The sequence below is a fragment of the Puma concolor genome, chromosome A3 (assembly GCF_028749965.1).
Source record: "Puma concolor isolate L17-30 chromosome A3, mPumCon1.1.hap2, whole genome shotgun sequence".
Taxonomy (NCBI): Eukaryota; Metazoa; Chordata; class Mammalia; order Carnivora; family Felidae; genus Puma; species Puma concolor.
In genome coordinates this window covers 93,135,973-93,154,690 of record NC_141669.1, presented here as the reverse complement: position 1 = coordinate 93,154,690, position 18,718 = coordinate 93,135,973, and the positions used below count along the sequence as shown (strand labels likewise).

The window sequence follows — 18,718 nt, the reverse complement described above, 5'->3', positions numbered from 1 at the left end:
GAGGCTCAGCTGAATGTCAGAGCCTGGAATCTGATTCAGGCCCTGGGTGCAGGCTCAGTGCCCCTTTTACTGTCCACATTGCTACCTACAGAGCAGATTCTATTCTGCAGGACTTGGTCTGAAGTGGACATAGTCTCATTTCCCTATGGGAAGAGACCCACCTTACCTCACAGGGTTCACCTCAAAGGTCCCATAACTTTTACTGTATACTAGGATATACATTTGCATCTGAGTACCAAGGAGCCGTGTTGCCCAGTGAGGAAAGATGGGACTTGGATTGAAAAAGACCAAGATGTGAATCTAAACTCTGCATGGTTTTGGTGATATTGCTTCATTCCTTGTAGTAGGAAAATAATAACAACCGCCCAGCATCATGGCACAGAGGCATAAATGCAACATCTATAAAGCCCAATGCCGTATCTCTCTGAAAAATAGCAACCATTATTACCACATCAAACACTCAAAGACTTTCTTTAGTGAAGAAAGGACCACAGCACTGATGGGACAGGGATTGGCCTGAATTGAAGCAAGCTTTGTGTGTGTGAAGCCTCAGTGCCTGATGACTGATAAATCCAAACTGCCAGGTGACAGAATCCTATCAGGTCAGCCTCTTGTTTCTAGTGCACCTGCTCTAGTGCACTCTAGCTTAAGCTGAACAAGAGGGAACTGACCTGGGTGAGCCCAGGGCAGAATCCTATATAGTCAATTCATCTTTATTAGCTGACAATGGCTGGGCATTTCTCTTCAAGCACAACAATTTAGTGTCGATGGAACCTGGGTGTTTGTGGGGTTTTTTTTTTTTAGCTCCTGTTAAGCCATCACTAGTTTAAATATGTGGAAAATTTACTTGCAAGTACAGCATTTTTAGTAGTTTGTGATGTTCCCTGGGAAGTGACTCAACTTCCTCCAGGACTGAGGTGGTAACACGGGAAAGGGTATCAGGAACACAGGAGCCAGCCAGCTGCACCATAATCCACATACTCATGGAATATATACTGCTAATCTGACTAAGAAATGGTTACAGATTTAAGGAGTCCTCCAAGAGTCCAACACACTGGATGAAAATAGAGCCACATGAAAACTCCCTATGCATCCAATAAATAAACCATAAAGGTTTATACAAAAAAACAAGGGTCATGTGGCATCAACTTTTCCGCAGCCACTCTGGAAACTAGAAGGCGTAAATCAATGCCTTCTCAATTCTGAAAGTAAATAATTTCCAACCCAGAATTCTATATCTAGCCAATCAATTAAGTATGAGTGTAGAATATAGAAATTTTCAAATGTGCAAAATTTCAGAAATGTTCCTGCCTCGGGCACCTAGGTGGCTCAGTTGGTTAAGCATCTAACTCGATCTCAGCTCAAGTCTTGATCTCAGTCATGAGTTCAAGCCCTGCATTGGGCTTTGCATTGGGTGTGAAGTCCACTAGAAAGAAAGAAAGAAGAAGAAAGAAAGAAAGAAAGAAAGAAAGAAAGAAAGAAAGAAAGAAAGAGAAAGAAAGAACAGAAGAGGAGAAGAGATTCCAGGACAAATACCAGGTAGAAGAGTTGCAATGGCATCCATGCACCACATCTAGACTTCTATTTCAACGGAGTACCCAGGGCTCTAGGGAAGACTTCTTTAAAAGAAAGAGCATCTAAGATGAATGGGTAATCTGTGGTACATTCACACAATGGAATATTATTCAGCAATAAAAATAAATGGACTATAAAGGCATAAAAAAAATATGGTGGAAGCTTAAATGCATTTAGCCAAGTAAAAGAAACCAGTTTGGAAAGGCTACATGGTATATGTTTCCAACATATGACATTCTGGAAAAGGTAAAACTATGGAGATAATAAAAAGATCAGTGGTTGCCCAGGGGTTAGGGACAAAGAAGAGATGAATAAGCAAAGCACAGAGGATTTTTTGGGCAGTAAAATTAGTGTATAAAACACTGTAATGATGTCATTATACATTTGTCAAAACCTATAGAATGTACAACATCAAGAGTGAACCCTAATGTAAACTGTAAACTTTTGGGTGTTAATAGTGTGTTGATGTATAAATAGTATGAATAATATGTTCATTGATCATCATAAATGTATCACTCTGGTGTGGAACATTGATAGTGGAGAAGGATATGGGGACAAGAGTAGGAATAAGAAAATAGGGGTATTTTCTGTAATTCCCACTCAGTTTTGTTACAAACCTAAAGCTGCTCTAAAAAATAAAGTGTGTTACAATAAAAGAGCAGCTGGCATGAATATCTTAATTTAAATAACTGGAGAAGAGTTTGAGAATAAATTGGTGATTTTTATTTGAAAAGTAAAAACAAACAAACAAAAAAAACAACTATGAACTCTCAGGAAAACAAAAAATCACACAAGGGACAAAAAACAATCATAGTATATACTACAGGGCTCATGTGTTATTTCTAGTGACATAGTCACAGAATATAAACACTGAATGGGGACTTCACCAAAACTGCAACATAGCTATGCTGAGAAGAGGTTGAAGTGTGGTCACCTGTGCTGTGTATGTGTTTGTGTGTGTGTTGCAGGCAAGGAGAATATGTATATGTAAGAGGTTGGTATCAGGCCTGGGATGCCCAAGGCCTGTCTGAGAAAAAGACTTCAGAGTCTAACAGTACAGCTTCCTTGAAGGCTTAGAAGTAAGATAAACGAGGAACACAGTGCCCACCTGGTTTGCCTTAGAACCCCTCATCTCTAGAGCAGCCCTCAAATGAGGATGCTGTGAGCTGGCACACCAGCCTCAGGCCTACATAACCAGAACAGTATATTTATTGAGTGGAAACCATGGTTATGGCCTCTCTGCATCCAGGTAACCCCACATGGTGTGGCTCTTCTACCTGCTGGCAGCCATCCACATCCCAAGTGGCTGAAGAGGCAAGTGGCCTTTGGGCTTCTGCTGGATGAAGAGGCTGGGAATTCTGCCTTCATGTTTTGCATCCTGGGAAAGAGCAATCAGAGGTTAAAGTCTGTTGCATCTGGTGAGGCGAGTTGGGTGCCCAATGAAACACTTTGCCACTGCCATTCTGGTAATGGCACCAGAGGAATTAAATCCCATCATCATAAAGAGAGTTAATAGATAATGTCTAGGTCTTAAAAATCAAGATGTAGCAACATAGGTGTGTGATTTAGACATAGGAAGACAGACCAGAAGAATAAATTGAAGGAGATCAGCAAGAAATGGAGGACAGCCTGGGAGAGGGCAGGCTGTACCAGTCACAGAGCCTTGTAGAGAAGTTTGACTTTTTAGACTATGTACATGTACAAATTTGATACAAATAAGTAGTATCTGCAAAAAGATTTTTTGAAAGACAGGAAAGAAATATATAAAAAAAAAATCACAGCCTGGGGCACCTGGGTGGCTCAGTCAGTTGAGCATCTGACTTAATTTTAGCTCATGTCATGATCCCAGGGTTGTGGTATCAGGCACCGCTTCAGGCTCTGTGCTGAGTGTGGAGCCTACTTAAAATTAATTCTCTCCTTCTCTCTCTCTCTCTCTCAAATTAAAAAAAAAAATTAAATGTGTTTAAAAGTATCGCAACCCATCGCTTCTCGGCCTTTTGGCTAAGATCAAGTGTAAAAGTATCGCAACCTTAGGTTTATGAGTTTTGGGTAGCTTTTTATCTCATCTCATTTTCAGTGATTGTCTCACATTTCCTAACAAATGTGTATCACTATAAAATGAGGAACAAAATAATCTATAGGATTGATGAGAAAAAAAATAGAAGTAGGCCTTTGCCAACACTCTTCCTTTGCAGACAAATGGTCCAAACAAATTTCAAAGCCTCTTTGTACTAGATTTATCTGTCTAAGCACAAATTTCATTCTGCAGTGTGCTGAGGCAAATTCTTACTTAACCTGACTGCTTTTTTGATTGTCATCATAATTACTATTAGGAAAAACCTGAATAATAGCCATCTCCTATTGTATCTGTATTCTATGCTAGGCATTGTGATAAATTCTTGACTTGAATTATCTTATGCAAATTTTAGGGACAGCCTTTTAAGAATGGTGTCTTTATTCCCCTCATTTTACAATAAGACATTTGAGCCTTAAAAAGGTGAGCTCACCTGCACCATGAAGGCAGGCCAGGACACAGACCACCCCTCAGCTTATGCTCTCCTGCCTCCACCTTCAATTTGTACTGTTTACATACCAACACATTTGATCAAATATGCTAAGAATGAGTTATTGCTGTCACTATTGTCATTGACACCTGTTTTTTGAAGCTCAATTATAATCCAGCACTGAGCCTCATGTTGTGAGGAATACAAGGGTTTTAAATGCTTTGCCCACCTCTGAGGGGCTAAAGGTAGGCGTATTTGTTTGCTCAGGCTGCATTAACAAAGAACTACAGACTCAGGAGCTAAACAACCAAAATTAATTTTCTCACACTTCTGGAAGCCAGAAATGAGAGATCAAAGTGTCCACAAGACTGGTTTCTTCTGAGACCTCTCTCCTTGGCTTGTAGATGACTGTTCTCTTTCTGTGTCCTCACATGGTCTTTCCTGTGTATATGTCCAGGTCTTCCTATCTTTCTCTCTCCCTTCCTTCCTTCCTTCCTTCCTTGCTTCCTTCCTTCCTTTTTCTTTCTTCCTTCCTTCCTTTCTCTCTCCCTTTCTTTATTTCTTTCTCTCTCTCTCCCTCACTCCCTCTCTTTCTTCCTTTCATTCTTCCTTCCTGCCTTTCTTCCTTTCTTTCTTTCTTTCTTTCTTTCTTTCTTTCTTCTTTCTCTGTTGGCAATTATTTAAGACCTTAATTAACAGGCAGTTGTTGTTTGTTAACTTTTTTGAAAAAATCAAGTTATAAACTTTTATTACAAACTTAAAATCAAGTTATTAAAACTCTCAACTTGACCAGATATGAAACAATTTAAAAACCTTTAAAGGTGTATTGAGAAAAAAACAGGCTTCAAAAAAAATATTTGTCATTACCAAAAAGAGATAGATGTCTTTAGTTAAAAATAATAACAGACAAAAAGCATGACCCTCATGCTCAACAGACAAAAAGCAAGCACTTAGGGTATCTCCAATCTGTTGTTCATTTCTTATTGCTGGAATTTCATATTCATTTCCTCTTGTTGGATGACTAAGCCAGGTGATGGTAGAAATGGTACATTTACTCAGCACCCCCTTGGTCTGTCTTGGGAAGGAACAAATTCTCAGCTGGCAGACCTGCTGCCCTTGTCTCCTTGCCATCTTGTGGTTTAGGGTTTTCTGGACATCTTCATCAGTAACTGAATTTGTGGTGTACTGACATTGAGGTAGTTGCTGACCTTGGGTCTCATCTCCTTGATTTTCCCTATCTTCTTCATCTCTAGACTGTCTTCAGTAAGGCAGACACATGCAGAACAGTGGCCTATAACCCAATACGGATTCTGTCTCACCAGTCTCTCTTGTTCTCCTTAACCCTGGTTGTCAGCACCCTCCATCCTCTCTTCCTGCTCAGGAGGGTTGGAACACTGGGAATGATGCCCATAGGCTCTTTGCATGGAATGAGAACCATGGCTGCGTGCTGTCAGGCCTGGCTTTTCTGACCCCTCCGTCTTCTCCTCACTTTCACTAATTCTGGTACTTGTGCCAGTGACTGTGTGAAGGACCCCTGTGACGTCGAGAGCATCTATAATGGTTAAGGTATGCTGCATGCGTATTTACCACCTTTCACTGGAGCTTCACTGGGACCCATCACATTTGCTGCCTTCACACCCTTTTCTCCTTCAGCATGACTCCACAGTCGCTCCTTCTCCTGTAATGTGAAGGTACTTCCTGGGGCTCTCTTTTATAGCAGTCTGATCTACAGATATATCTTCCTTGCTGTCATTCCTGTTTCTTATATTGAACCATTTTACTGTTTGCTTACCTTCACTGCAATGACCTTGTCCCCACCAGTAGGCACCACCAACGTGAGGCTGCCTAAGCCTCCATTCCCTGGGTGGCTGCCCCTAGTGCCTGGCTTGGTGTAGGCAGTGCTAAGGGTGTGGCGGTGTGGGGCAATAGGCAGCTGCTGGGTCTGGGCCTCAGTGCTTATGGTTGTGGGGATGGTGATGAGGGCTGTCTGTGACTTCTTTGTGGAAGGTGGCGGCTGGGAGGTGGAGGGATATGATAACTGGCCAGCGACAGTGATAGGGCCACTTACGGCTGTCTGGGGTTCTATCTCAAATCCTGCTATCAGTGGAACTCTGAATACCTCTTTAATGACCCTATCACCAAACATAGTCACATTCTTAGAAATTGGGGGGATGGGACTTCCTTTAGGTGAGTGTTCACACCTATGAGCCTCAAAGTGGGGTCACCAGCCAGCAGCATCGACATACCCTGGGACTTTGTAGGAAATGCAAATTCTAGACCCCACCCCAACCCACTGAAGCAGACACCCTGGAGCAGGGTGCAGCCATCTGTGCTCAAAAAGCCCTCCAGGGTGTTGTGACCCAGCTACAATTTAAGGGATGACCTTGCCCTGGAAGAAGCTCAGAGGATCTGAAAATTCCTTTGTGCTAGTAGTTGTGACTAGCCAGAGCCGTAGATCCCATTGGTGGAACCTCACCTCTAAATATGCAGGCAGAGCAGAAGAAGGAACAATTTTCATGGCTGTCTGCTCCCAAAGCACAGAGAGAATGTATTTTATTTATTCTTAGCATAAAGGAGCTGCTACTATCAGGCCTCTGCCCTAAGGTGCCCAGAACTGAGCTTGTTTTCCTGAGGCCACACCAGTTTGAGGCTGGGACCCAGGCAAGGGAAGCTAGACCAGGGTAGCAGGTAGGACAGGTAGTAGGAAGGGCAGAGAGCTGATAGGGCAGGTAGGTACTACATAGGATAGGTAGCAGGTAGGGCAAAAATTGCCACTCCTAACTTAAAAGAGGGAAAGTGACTCACCAGTCCACCTAGTCTGGGAATGATGAAGCCAGGTGTAAATTCTGTTCATCTGATTCTTGGATCCCTGTTAGTACAGATCTTACACTCAGGCACAAGTTCCCCTGAGTCATCCTGTACACCCTGACACCAATCCCCATTTGTTCCTATTGGTAGAATCACAGACACCCTATTTTCTGAAGTCTAACATCTTCCTTTGAACTCTGCTTATATGAAGTAAATTCCACTCTTTATTACCTGTGGGTTGTGGTGTGATTGGGTTTGGGTTTTGTTTTATGATGAGTTTGCATTTCCAGGGTCATGTCTCCTAACACAACATGAGTGACTGCTCTGTGTGGGTTACAACTGCTGCTCTGGGGTTGCTGATGGGGTTTCTATTTCTGGAAAGCACTCCTGTCATGGGGCTGCCTGCCAAAGCCTCAAGCAAGTGATCAAAAAAAGCTAGACTCTCAGCCATCAAGGCAGGCATCCTACTGCAGCCAGGAACTCAGTGTCCAGTGCCTAGAGGGCCAAGAATGGCATCATAAGCAGTCAAGAGTGCCTACCATTAGTGCAGCCACTGCATCTGTTTGAAAATGGCAAACTGTGGTCCAGCTGAGTTCCCCATAAGATGGGCAGAGACTAGGGCCTTACTTCCTCTTTCCTTCATCATTCCTCCTGTTTCAAGTGTCTTGTCTCCCACATTGGGGAAAAGTGATTCTGATCTAAAAGTGCCAGCTGTCTTTACTTTTTCAAGATGGCTCACTCCATGGCAGAAGGGAAGCATCCTGCCCCAGTGCAGACTCGCCCTCAGGACATCCACAGGTGTCCCTAAGCCAGGTCAGCCACCCTTTCCCCCAGGTAAAGCCAATAGCACCTCTTCTGCTATCCCTCTGGGCCCACCTCCCCAGGCAGCACTGAGCACAGAGGACCACTGCCCTTGGCCCACGGTCACAAGAGACCTAAAGTTGAACAGGCACCCAGACAGAACATGTGCTGCCTGTGCTTCAGCAGAAGTAAAACCAAGAATGTTGTGTAGGAGAAAGCTCTATTGTCTTTCCTGTCTGGACAGAAGTTGTTGCTGAGCAGGAGCTCACTGTTGCTGGGATCCAGGGCATGTGTGGTTAACATGTTGCCCTGTGTTACATCATCCAGTGCCCTGCCCTCAGTGGCTTCCCTCTTGCCAACTGGAAGGTGCCATACATCATCAGTACTGGCTGGCCACTTGCTGGAGCAGGACTGAGACTTCTCTGTGAAGGACTGGAGCTTTCTTGGAAACTTTGGTCCTGGAACTTTGTTGAATTGGGAAAGTGTTTTCAAGAGCACAGCTGTGGACACCAGCAGGCAGCAGTGTGGTTGTGAAGAAAAGCACAGACATTGGCCCAGAAAGAACAACACTGAAACCTCACCTCTTGTGTTCTCAAGAGCTCAGCCCAGTCACCTCAGACCAGTGGCCCATCCACACATGCACTCACTCAGAAATTACTATGGGCACTTACCTTAGGCCAGACACTGTTCTGGGCATCGAAAGACAACTTTGAAAAGCTATGACACGGTCCCTGCCTCTTTTTATTTTTTAATGTTTATTTATTTTGAGAGAGAGAAAGAGAGAGCATAAACAGGGGAGGGGCACAGAGAGAGAGAGAGAGAGAGAGAGGATCCCAAGCAGGCTCCATGTTGTCAGCCAGAGCCCCACGTGGGGCTCAATCCCACAACCTTGAGATCATGACCTGAGCCAAAATCAAGAGCCAGATGCTTAACCAACTAAGCCATCCAGTACCCCAAGGTTCCTGCTTCTTTGGGACTTCTCTCCTAGTGGGGGAGCAATCCACAGCAAATAGACAATCCAGGAAAGCATCGTCAGGGAATGATGAGTAAAATACAGAAAATTTACATGTGGGGTTGGTGATGGGGGCGGAAGCCACTGGAGGGGGTGGTTAGTGAAAAGTGTCTTCTGGACAGGAATGTCCTATTATTATGCATAATAGTAACTGTGTAACTCTCAGAACAGTCACACAGTTGTCTTAGTGACAGGAAAGTGCTGCCCTGAGCAGGGCGCCCACTTCCACTCCTCACTTAGAACCGTCACAGAGCAGTGCTGCTCCCATGCCAAGCCTTTCTATCATGATGAAATGCAGGAAGAATAAGGGCAGACTGAACTTCAGGGAGGGATTCTGCTCAGTGGGGAAGTGGGGGTGAGATTAGCAGGTAAACTTTGCACCCTGCCCCTGAGAATTTCCCCACTGAGTTCTGGCTGTTTCACCACAACCAACCTGGTCTCCCTGTGACTACAGGGCCTCCTCAGCAAAAGTCCCCTGCAGCATGCCTGCAGGCCAATCTGTTGGGATTCCTGATCTGTACCCAACAAGATCCCAGGTGCACCCATGTGTGGCCTGTGCCCCTGTACCATGAACATGGAGCAGAACACCCATGTAAAGGGGCCACCATGTGATTACATTTAAAATCAGGTTTGCTCAAAATGTGTTGTGAAATGTTTATATGAGAATGGGGCAGAGGCTATTTAAGAAAGTTGTAGTGTGAAAACCAGTCAGGGGAACTTGTTTAAGGAAAGGGAATCCTTCTGCAACTGGGGAAGCATTCATTAGGGAAGAGGGGTTGGAGCCTGGGGACAGGACCAGAAGAGCCTGAAGCTCTTGACAACAGGAGGGTGTGAGGAGAGAACCAGGAGAATGCTAGTGGCTTGGTGATAGCACCACTGGCTGGTAGGGCAGGGCCTATGTGGCACTAACCCACATGCCTCCAGCAGCCCCTTAGGAGACTGTGTTTGGGTGTAAGGAAAGCCTTTTATCTTTCTTTTCTTTGATTTTCTTTTTCTTCCTAAGGTGGATTGAGAAAACATTTCCCCAATCTCCAGCTAAGGGGTTATGGTTGGGTTGAGAGTGGGCAGGAATTAGGGACAATGTTTATTCTGCTCAGCCCTGTACTATTTCCGGTCTACAAACCTTATGCCAGTACAGTCAACAGATTTAGAAAAACAAAATACGCCAACTTCAAAGCATGTGCAAAGACAGAGCCCCAAACATCCAGAGTATATAGCTTTTGGCCCCAGGGCATTCATCCTGTGAAGCCCATTATCTTTCCTTGATGTTTCCTAAACAGTGTGGTTCTGCCAGGCAAGGACTGTTTGGAGAAGGGAGGATGGAGTAAATTGGAACATACCAGGGCTTCATCTGTGGGTTTGCTTTGAAGCCTCATCACATGATTTTCTGATATCAGAACTGAATACCACTTGTATCAGTAGTAAAACACTGCAGTGATAACAGCACAGTTGGATGACATCATGTCTTCATTCCCAAGGCCCTGGGAGCTGCACCTGAGCCACCAGAGTTGGCTGCTGGGGGTGAGGGGGTTCTGGGATAGGTCTTTCAGGCCATACTGCCTCTCTGGAAATTATTACAGGAGTATCTTGTCTTTTTGCATTTTGCTTTATTGCACTTTAAAGACACTGCATCTTTTACAAATGGAAGGTTTGTGGCAACCCTGCGTGGAGCAAGTCATTGACACCATTTTTCCAACAGCATTTGCTCCCATGTCTCCATGTCACATTTCGCTAATTCTCACAATATTCCGAACTTTTTCCTTACTACTTTATTTGTTACAGTTATCTGTGATCAGTGATTATGGCTCACTGAAAGTTAAGATGATGGTTAGACTTTTTTAGCAATATATATTTCTTAATTAAGGCATTTACATTGTTATTTTAGACCTAACGCTGTTGCACACTTACTAGACCACAGTATAGTTAAACTTAACTTTTATAATGCACTGGGAAACCAAACAATTCATTTGACTTGCTTTCTTGTGATATCTGCTATATTGCAGTGGTCTGGAAATGAACCCACAATATCTCTGTACACCCTCAACGTGGTCAGCTCTGCCTAACACACCATCACCACAAGAGTGTCACAAAGGGTGCAATCTGCCACCCAAAATGAGACACAACTCTTTAAGTGGACTGATCTATTCCCAGAACTGGACTGGTTTGGTAAGATTTGGTCAATGTGCCTAGATTTGTTCTTTTCTGCATGGCCCAGTCTATATTTCTTCCCTTTTACAGATCACTCACGTCCCAATTTCTTACCTGAATCTCTCTCCCCAGCCACCAACTCAGCATTTAATATTTGAGATGTCTTAAAGTTTCAAATGGGTGAACTAAAGTGTTCAGAGTATGCCAACTCAAAACATGCTGCTTCAGCATGATTATTTTGAGCTAAAGGCATTTGAAATTCAACAGATGCAGAAGGAAGCCTTCCTGGAGCTTTCCTTATCTGAATAAAAGCAGAAACTTCTGGGAAATGAGGACTGCCATAAATCCCCTCTCTCATAGAAGTTTTATGGCTGTGAAGAAGACAGAAAGTTGGCACTGAGATGGACCTGTACAAACAAACCTTATTCCATTGGTCCCCCACACATATTTACCTTCTCACAGTCTGCCACCCTTGGAAGCCTAAAACCTTTCCTTCCTCTTGTCACTCTACAAACAGCTGTGGAAGTGCTCACATTAACTTCAGTGACAGTGGCGACACCACCTCCATGCTTTCAGGGACAAATCCCCAAAGGTATTTGTGCAATCCAAGTTTGAGAAACACAGCCATTGAAGCCCCATTATACACCAGCTGCTCAGTCAATGCAGAGCCAACAATGGTTTGGCGGCCTTCACTCTCATTTAACCTGAGGTGTGAGGTTTTCACCAGGGTTCAGATTTATCCAGCTGATGTTTTCTGAGACCCCTGAGCCCCACTCCACCTGCTCTGACATTGCAGGCCAGCCCGGCATGCAACCCAGAGAGTGAGTTGTCTGAGGGCTGCTGTGTGAGGGTGTCCAGCATGCTGATGACCCCACGGCTCTCCTATAACCTTCTCCCTCCACCAGACATTCCCACCATTGGAGTCTCTCCTGTAGGTAAAGCAGGAGATCAGCACCCTCAACAAAACAGCAGGGCAACAAATAAGAGGAACAGGGAATGGACTTTTTCTCTAAGTTTGAACCTCTCGCCAGGTGTTCAATCCTCACACAACCCACCACAAGTAACCACTACTACCCCACTTCACAGAGTAGAAGGCTGAGGCTCCCAATTTCTCACCAGGGTCACGTGTGAGGAAATGGAAGAGCTGAAACTGGAACTCAGATCTATCTGGCTTGTTCTACTTTTGTTTTGTTTTGTTTTGTTTTGGTCAGAATTTACCCACATCTCAAAAACAGGTGACACAACTTCCCAAAGAATATCTGAGAGATGAAATTAAGCTCAAAACAAAATTGGAGCTGTGACCACTCAAATGCAGTTTTGCTAATGCCTCTCATTCTGAATCCATTATGTTTTACACTAATCAGCCATTGAGCCTTTCCAGAATCTGACAACACCCTCAACATTTGCCACAGTACCAGATTAGGTTGAGGTCCCAGGGAAACACCACCCTAGTTTGGTCTGTGTAAGGAATAATCAAAAATGTAGATGTTTAAAATGGAAATCCAGTTTCCCAAGGGATATTTTCCACTTTCTTGATTAAAAAAAAAAAATGCCTCTTACATTCAAATTGGTCCTGAGAATATTTGTTTAATGCAAAAGTGGGGTTGCCAATGAAATGCCTTCTTACCAGCCCCCATGAGCACGTGGTTCCAACAGTTGGACCCTTGCCTTTCCCTCAAAAGATAAGGTTTTAGGTAATTAATGGGTTTCTTGAGATCTTGGACTAGGTGGTCCATTTAAAAGGATGCCTCATGAAATTTCCTATTTTATTTTATTTTTTTTTATTTATATATGAAATTTATTGTCAAATTGGTTTCCATACAACACCCAGTGCTCATCCCAAAAGGTGCCCTCCTCAATACCCATCACCCACCCTCTCCTCCCTCCCACCCTCCATCAACCCTTAGTTTGTTCTCAGTTCTCAACAGTCTCTTATGCTTTGGCTCTCTCCCACTCTAACCTCTTTTTTGGGTTCACTCTTATGTGGATCCTGAGAAACTTAACAGGAACCCATGGGGGAGGGGAAGGAAAAAAAAAAAAAGAAATCTCCTATTTTAAAAAAGTTATGAGGGGCGCCTGGGTGGCGCAGTCGGTTAAGCGTCCGACTTCAGCCAGGTCACGATCTCGCGGTCCGTGAGCTCGAGCCCCGCGTCAGGCTCTGGGCTGATGGCTCAGAGCCTGGAGCCTGTTTCAGATTCTGTGTCTCCCTCTCTCTCTGCCCCTCCCCCATTCATGCTCTGTCTCTCTCTGTCCCAAAAAAATAAATAAACGTTGAAAAAAAAATTAAAAAAAAAATAAAATAAAATAAAAAAGTTATGATTTAGGGGCTTTCAAGGATCTCAGGAAAGGAACAGACCCATCTCCTCAGAAATGTCTAGAGAAAGCTTTAGAAAACAGCTCCGTACTCAGAAAGTAAGGAAGAGAGAGAGACAAGAGAAAAAAAGCATTTGACTTCTCTCTTGCTCTTTATATGTGAGGATTTGTATTGAAAAATTCAATAAAGAAAGTTCAGTGGATTCTCTTAGATTTAGATACCCTAATTATTCAGGCATTAGACATCCAAAGGACTAAATAGAGCTTTTGCTTTACTTACAGAGCCAGCAGTGTACTAGGAAAACTATAACATGAAACTTTCATTGAAATTCCTGAAAGAAAAATACCTTATGCTGGGTTCTCTCAGAACAATCTCTGAGACAAAGAATTGGGGTTAAGTAGCTTATTTGGGAGTCATCTCAGGAAGCAGGAGTGGGAGAAGGGAGATGAGCCAAGGCAGGACAGCCAAGAAAAGATGCTTCCGTGTGGGGTTAACACTGTGGGCAACAGGGCTGGATCCCACCAGAAACTTCCTGGGACAATGCACCTTAGACTCCTCCCACCAAGGGGCAAGGACAATGGGGTACCTACTCAACAAGCCCCACCCCTCCTTGGGATGTGGGGGAGGGAAGAGGAAGATTTCTCAGTGGCCCGTGTGTGTGAACCATATCAAATCCTATGGAAGTTAAAGAACATAATAATTGAATTCTGTGGAGTCAGAGGCTTGGTGATCACCACAAAGTCCAGCTATTCCAGTCTCTGGACATATCTCTCACGTCTTTCCTCTCCTGTGGTTGGTGTCTGTCATGGTCTCCTTTGGGAAATTCTTGGAACAGCCCCTCTCAGTACCACAAGGACCTTCTCATGTCCTCTGAGAGACTCGATTCAGATTCCTAGCCCAAGGTCTCTACTTTGGGCACCCAGCTCCTGAGGTGCTCTCCAGAGCTTCAGCAGCCACCCTGGCAGTGACATAGCTGAGTGTGTCCTCAGAGCGACCACTTCCATTTACAACTTGATTCCAGGATTTAGAATCAAGAGGCTCTTGTAGATTAGAGGGTCTGCCCATAGACTTGTTCACTGAGGGCAAAATTGGCCTCATATAAACCACCAGCTCTTGCTTATCCTCACTAGAAGAGAGGCAAACCTGGCCAAACCTCGCCACTCACAGCCCTGTTCCCTCTTGTGTGGATCCAACATCTTGTGCCAGAGGCTAGGGTCCTGGCCAGCCTGCACATCTTGCTGGCTTTGAGTTCCAAGTATCCACCTGGCCTGTGAGATCAGGCTCTGCCTCTGCCACAGCCCTGCAGCCCACCTTCCTCAGACCTCATTATCACAGCCCTCAGTAATCCACATCCTTCCGTGATATCTGAGAGCCCAGACCATAAACGTGGCTTCATCTCTCTAGATCACTGCCCTACATATATGTACACACACAAACATGCGTGTACACAATACACTCGCACATAAACACCACTCGCACATAAACACACATGCACACACATGCACTCACATTCACATATACAAACACACAAGTTCACACACAATTTTTCAAGCCCTTGTCTTGACTCAAGAAGGAATTTCCTTATCCATAATTTGTATGAAAATTTCTGCGTGAAAATATTTTTAAATGTTATTTAGGACTATTACATATTCCAACTTGCATGAAAATTTTCTTAAATGCTATTTGGACTAGAAAAGTGACCCACTTCACTGAGCTATCTTCATAAGTCTTTTTTTTTTTTCTTCCCAATTATGTTATTGTGGTAGTTAAATACACATATCACAAAATTCACATCTTAATAATTTTAATTGTACAATTCAGTAATGTTAAATACATTCATACTGCTATACAACCATCACCACCATCCATCTCCAGAATTCTTTTTAAAATCTTGTAAATTTTTTTTATTTTATTTTATATTTTTTTAATGTTTACTTATTTTTAGGAGAGATATAGAGCACAAGCAGGACAGGGGCAGAGAGAGGGAGACACAGAATCTTGAAACAGGTTCCAGGCTCTGAGCTGCCAGCAGAGAGCCCGACAACAGGGCTCAAACCCACGAACCGTGAGATAACGACCTGAGCCAAAGTCCAACACTTAACCATCTGAGCCATCCAGGCGACCAAAATCTTGCAAATTTAAAATCTATATCCAATAACCAGTAACTCCCCATTCTCTCATCCTGGTGGCCCTGGTAACCACCATTCTACTTTCTGTTTCTATCAATGTGATTTCTCTAGGTCCTTCAAATAAGTGGCATCATACAGTATTTGTCTTTCTGTGACTGACTTATTTCACTTAGCATAGTGTTCTTAAGGTTCATTCGTGTTAAACAAGGTTTCAGAATTTCCTTCCTTGTTAAGACTGAGTGATATCCCAATGTGTACTACATTTTGTTTATCCATTCATCTATCAGTGGACACTTGGTTGTTACATTCAGCTATTTTGAATAATGCTGCTATGAACATGGGTGCACCAACACCTCTTTGAGTCTCTCTTTTCATTTCTTTGTGGTATATACCCAGAAGTGGAATTGATGACTCATACAAATCTGTTTAATTTTTTGTAGAACTACTGGTTTTCCACAGCAGCTGCTCCATTTTACATTCCCACTAATTGTGCAAAAGGCTTCCCTTTCCTCCACATCCTTGCCAAAACTTGTTATTTTCTGGTTGGGGTTTTTTTGGGGTGTGGGGGGTTGTTTTTGCATTTGTTTTGGAGAGTAGACATTCTAATATCTCATTATGGTTTTGATTGGCATTTCCCTAATGACTAGTGATGTTAAGCATCTTTTCATGTGCTTGGCCATTTGTATATCTCTTTTGGAGAAATGTTTATTCAAGCCCTTTACACTTCTGTAGGCAGGTTATTTGATTTTGTTGTTGATGAATCTTAGGGGTTCTCTCTATACTCTGGATATGAGTCCCTTATCAGATATGTGATTTGCAAATATTTTCTCTTATTATGTAAGTTTCCTTTTTTACTATCAATAGTGTATTTTGATGAACAATTTTTGTTTAACTTCATGAAATCCAATTTGTCTGGTTTTCCTTTTGTTGCCTGTGCCATTGATGTTCTATCCAAAAGATCATTGTAGTGAAGACTTTTCCCTATGTTTTCTTCTAAGAATTTTATACTTTCAGCTCTTACTTCAGGTATTTGATCCTTTCTAAGTTAATTTTTGTATACAGTATTAGATAAGGATCCAACTGCATTCTTTGTCCTGTGGATATCCAGTTTTTCCAGGACCATTTGTTGAAAAAACTGTCCTTTCCATACTGAGTGGAGTTGGCTCTTATCAAAAATCATCTGGGGCGCCTGGGTGGCGCAGTCGGTTAAGCGTCCGACTTCAGCCAGGTCACGATCTCGCGGTCCGTGGATTCGAGCCCCGCGTCGGGCTCTGGGCTGATGGCTCAGAGCCTGGAGCCTGTTTCCGATTCTGTGTCTCCCTCTCTCTCTGCCCCTCCCCCGTTCATGCTCTCTCTCTGTCCCAAAAATAAATAAACGTTGAAAAAAAAAATTAAAAAAAAAATCATTTGACCATATATGTGAGAATTTATTTCCAGGATCTCTATTCTATTCCATTGGTCTGTATATTTGTCTTTATGCCAGTATCATATAACTTTGTTTACTGTAGCTTTGTAGTAAGTTTGGAAATTAGAAAATGAGAGTCCTCTAACTTTTTTTTCAAAATCTTTTCATATGTTTAGGGTCCCTTGAAATTTCTTATGTATTTTAGGATGGATTTTTTTTATTACTACAAAAATTAACACTGGGATTTTGATACAGCTTGCACTGAATCTATAAATCATTTTGGTTATTATTCACATTATAACAAAATTAAGTCTTCTAATCCATGAACATGGATGTCTTTCTGTTTATTTATGTCTTTTTGAATTTCTTTCAGCAATGTTGTATAGTTTTCAATGTACAAGTCTTTCAACTTCTTGCTTAAGTAAATTCATAATCATTTTATTGTTTTTAACGTTATTAATAAATAGAGGGGCACCTGACTGGCTCAGTTGGAGGAGTATGGAATTCTTGATCTCAGGATCACAAGTTTGAGCCCCATGTTGGGTGTCCAGAGTACAGAAAGAAAGAAAGAAAGAAAGATTATATAAAACTAGAATTATTTACTTAAAAATAAATAAATAATAATAAATTATTTTTAAAATTTCCTTTTAAGATTGTTTATGGTTAGTGTATAGAAATGAATCTGATTTATCTGTGTTAATTTTGTATACTGCAAAGTATTGCTGAATTCATTTAGTTGTTCAAACAAATTTTTGTGTGTGGAATCCTTCAAGTTTTCTACATGTAAGATCATATTATCTGTGAACAAAGATAATTTTACTTCTTCCTATGGATACTTTTTATTTATTTTTCATGCCTAATTGCTCTGACTAGAGCTTCCAGTATTATGTTGAATAGAAATAGTGAAAGTGAACATCTTTTCCTTGTTTTGTGATCTTAGAGAAAAAGTTTGCTGTCCATTAATTATGTTCATGATGAGTTTTCAGATATTGTTTTGTTTTGTTTTGATTTGATTTGACTTGTTTTGTTTTGCTTTGTTTTGTTTTGTTTTGTTTTGAGAGTGTCCTTCTACTCCTGGTTTGTTGAGAGTTTTTTCATGGAAGAATGTTGAATGCTGTCAAATAATTTTTCTGCATCAGTTGAGATAATCATGTGGTTTTCTCCCCATTATTTTCTTATTGTGGTGTGTTATATTGATTGATTTTCTTATTTTGAAGTATGTTGAACCATCCCTGCATTCCAGGGGAAAATCTGACTTGGTCATGGTGCAATTTCTTAATATATCACTGAATTCAGTTTGATATTTATTTGTCAAGGATTTTTTGCATCAATGTTCATAAGATATATTGGTCTATAATTTTATGCTCTGTAGTGTCTTTGGCTTTATTATCAGGTCAATGTTGGCAACAAAGAATGAGTTGGGGAGTATTCCTCCTCTTCAATTATTTTGAAACGATTGGTGTTAGATCTTCTCTAAATATTTGGTAGAATTCACCAGGAAAGCCTGATGGACCAGAGGTTATTCTTGTCAGATGTTTGATTACAGATTCAATCCTCTTACTATTTGCAGGTCTATTAAAACTTTCAGTATCTTCATGACTTAGTCCTTATATGTTGTGTTTTTAGAAATGTGTCTATTTTGTCTAGGTTATCCAATTTTTTGATGTATAATTGTTCATGGTACTCTCTTAAAATCCTTTTTTTATATGTGTAGAATCAGTAGCAATGTTTCCATATTAATTTCTGATTTTAGTAATCTGAGTCTTCTCCTTTCTCCTGAGTAAATCTAGGTAAAGGTTTGTCAATTTATTTATCTTTTCAAAGAAACAACTTTTGGTTTTGTTTTCTTTCCCTATGTTTTTTATTTCCTCTAGCTCATTTATCTTTGCTGTATTTTTTTTTATCAAAACTGAGAGACAATATATTTTTGTTGTTTGAGCCACCCAATCTGTGGTACTTCATTATGGCAGCCTTAGCTGACTGATACATTTATTTCAAAGAAGAGCTACTCAGGAGTGTTTA

The 18,718-nt window shown here is 41.9% G+C and overlaps 1 pseudogene; it reads right to left on the bottom strand.

The window, feature by feature from the left end:
• Positions 1-5,130: 5,130 nt before the first annotated feature.
• LOC112869602 (B box-binding protein pseudogene) lies at positions 5,131-6,225 on the bottom strand (annotated as a pseudogene).
• Positions 6,226-18,718: the final 12,493 nt, after the last annotated feature.